Genomic DNA, 3,419 nt, shown 5'->3' with positions numbered 1-3,419 from the left:
CAGGCGGCGTGATTTACAAGCTACAGTGGGGCAAGCCACCAATTGTGCAAGCCACCAATTGGTACAAGTTCTCCCACTTAAAAAAGAGAGAGAGAGGCCTGTAATTTTCATCATAGGTACACTTCAAATATGACAGACAAAATGAGAAAAAAAAATCAGAAAATCACATTGTAAGGATTTTTAATGAATTTATTTGCAAATTATGGTGGAAAATAAGTATTTGGTCACCTACAAAACAAGCAAGATTTCTGGCTCTCACAGACCTGTAACTTCTTCTTTAAGAGGTCTCTGTCCTCCACTCGTTACCTGTATTATGGCACCTGTTTGAACTTGTTATCAGTATAAAAGACACCTGTCCACAACCTCAAACAGTCACACTCCAAACTCCACTATGGCCAAGACCAAAGAGCTGTCAAAGGACACCAAAAAACAAATTGTAGACCTGCACCAGGCTGGAAAGACTGAATCTGCAATAGGTTAAGCAGCTTGGTTGAAGAAATCAACTGTGGGAGCAATTATTAGGAAATGGAAGACATACAAGACCACTGATAATTCCCCTCGATCTGGGGCTCCACGCAAGATCTCACCCCGTGGGTCAAAATGAGCACAAGAACGTGAGCAAAAATCCCAGAACCACACGGGGGGACCAGTGAATATGACCCTGCAGAGAGCTGGGACCAAAGTAACAAAGCCTAACCATCGAATACACACTAGCCGCCAGGGACTCAAATCCTGCAGTGCCAGACGTGTCCCCATGCTTATGCCAGTACAATGTCCAGGCCCGTCTGAAGTTTGCTAGAGAGCATTTTGGATGATCCAGAAGAAGTTTGGATGCTGAGTTGCATCCAAAGAACACCGTACCTACTGTGAAGCATGGGGGTGGAAACATCATGCTTTGGGGCTTGTTTTCTGCAAAGGGACCAGGACGACTGATTCCGTTAAAGGACAGAATGAATGGGGCCATGTATCGTGAGATTGAGTGAAAACCTCCTTCCATCAGCAAGGGCATTGAAGATGAAACGTGGCTGGGTCTTTCAGCATCACAATGATCCCAAACACCACCGCCCGGGCAACGAAGGAGTGCTTCGTAAGAAACATTTTCAAGGTCCTGGAGTGGCCTAGCCAGTCTCCAGATCTCAACCCATAGAAAATCTTTGGAGGGAGTTGAAAGTCCGTGTTGCCCAGCAACAGCCCCAAAACATCACGCTTCTAGAGGAGATCTGCATGGAGGAATGGGCCCCAAAATACCAGCAACAGTGTGGTGAAAACTTGTGAAGACTTACAGAAAACGTTTGACCTCTGTCATTGCCAACAAAGGGTATATAACAAAGTATTGAGATAAACTTTTGTTATTACCAAATACTTATTTCCACCAAATTTGCAAATAAAAGAGATCCATGTAGTCTAACCTGCAGGGTCATTCCAGTTCACTCCCTCTGAATGCCTGATTCTGTCACTGATTAAGACATGGTCTTAATGATGCTGGAGGCTTTTGTGTCATGGCCAGACATGGCACAATGGTGGAGAGGGAAAAGGTATTTGGCATCTTCCTGGTTGCCATAGAGACTAGGCATCAACTTAGAGAGGGAGAGGGCTTCTTGAGAGAATACACTTAAGAATGTTCCTATAATTCTTGGCCCGTATTCACAAAGCTTCTCAAAGGTAGGAGCGCTGATATAATCGTATTTAATATAATCTGAGGCTAAATTGATCATTGATCCCCTATCATGTTTTGTGATATAGCAAAATAGAWMTTCTACAATCCAGACAGGATAACCAAATTGCTTCAGAAGATAGTCATTTTTTCACAACTTGTTTCTATTACTTTCTASTATGTCAAGCTAACTTACAGAGTAGCTATAGCTAACTAGCMAGCTAGCTTTCTAGCCATGGATTGTGCACCTTACATTGTTTAGCTAAGTAGCTAGCTGGTTGATGTTTTCCTTTGGTAACCAGAGCAGATGAAAGCAACATTCACCTCCACAAATGCTGTTTACATTGATATCCATGCTGAATGAAGAAGTTAAGGGACCTCATTGGCAYCCTTAACTTTTTTCACTTAATTTAAGAGGGAAATTCACATAAAAATGCTTTGTGCAACTRACTTAAAGTTAAGGAAACTTTAAGGGAAAAGATAAGAGGAAAATTAACTTACGGTGTTTTATGCAACCGGRCCATGATCCCGTATTGATGTCACTTGGTAAATCCACTTCAATCCGTGTTGATGAAGGGGAGGAGACATGTTAAAGAAGGATTTTTAAGCCTTGAGAAAGTTGAGACATTGATTGTGGTGGGGGGCATTCAGAGGGTGAATGGACAAGACAAAAGATTTAAGTGCTTTTGAATGGGGTATGGTAGTAGGTGCCAGGCGCACTGTTTTTTTCACGGTCAACAGTTTCCTGTGTGTATCAAGAATGGTCAACCACCCAAAGGACATCCAAACAACTACACACAACTGTGGGAAGCGTTGGAGTCAACATGGGACAGTATTCCTGTGGAACGCTTTCGACACCAGAGTCCATGCCCCGACAAATTGAGGCTGTTCTGAGGGCAAAAAAGTGGGTGGGTGCAACTCAATATTAGGAAGGTGTTCCTAATGTTTTGTACATTCAGTGTAGCATACTAACCAATACATATAATCTAAAAACACTGAGAAGGTGTTCAAATACAGTAAACACGTGTTCCAACCACTACTATGAGCCGTCCTTCCATCTGCAGCCTCCACTGATATATATGTATATATATACCAGTCAAAAGTTTGGACACACCTACTCATTTAAGGGGTTTTCTTTATTTTATCATATTTTCTACATTGTAGAATAATAGTGAAGACATCAAAACTCTGAAATAACACACATGGAATCATGAAGTAACCAAAAAAGTGTTAAAGAAATCATAATATATTTTATATTTGAGATTCTTCAAAGAAGCTACCCTTTGCCTTGATGACAGCTTTGCACACTCTTGGCATTCTCTCAACCAGCTTCATGAGGTAGTCACCTGGAATGCATTTAAATTAACAGGTGTGTAAGGACACAGTCTCAACAGCAACTGTTCAGAGGAGACTGCGTGAATCAGGGCCTTCATGGTCGAATTGCTGAAAGAAACCATACAAAGGACACCAATAAGAAGAGACTTGCTTGGGCCAAGAAACACGAGCAATGGACATTAGTGTGCTTTGCTGGTGACACTGTCTGTGATTTATTTAGAATTCAAGGCACACTTAACCAGCATGGCTACCACAGTATTCTGCAGCGATACACCATCCATCTGGTTGTGCGCTTAGTGGGACTATCATTTGTTTTTCAACAGGACAACGACCCAACACACCTCCAGGATGTGTAAGGGCTATTTTACCAAGAAGGAGAGTGATGGAGTGCTGCATCAGATGACCTGGCCTCCACAATCACGCTGACCTC

The sequence above is a fragment of the Salvelinus sp. IW2-2015 genome, unplaced genomic scaffold (genome assembly GCF_002910315.2).
Source record: "Salvelinus sp. IW2-2015 unplaced genomic scaffold, ASM291031v2 Un_scaffold537, whole genome shotgun sequence".
NCBI lineage: Eukaryota > Metazoa > Chordata > Actinopteri > Salmoniformes > Salmonidae > Salvelinus > Salvelinus sp. IW2-2015.
The sequence above is the reverse complement of the archived record's forward strand: the minus strand, read 5'-3'. Positions refer to the sequence as shown.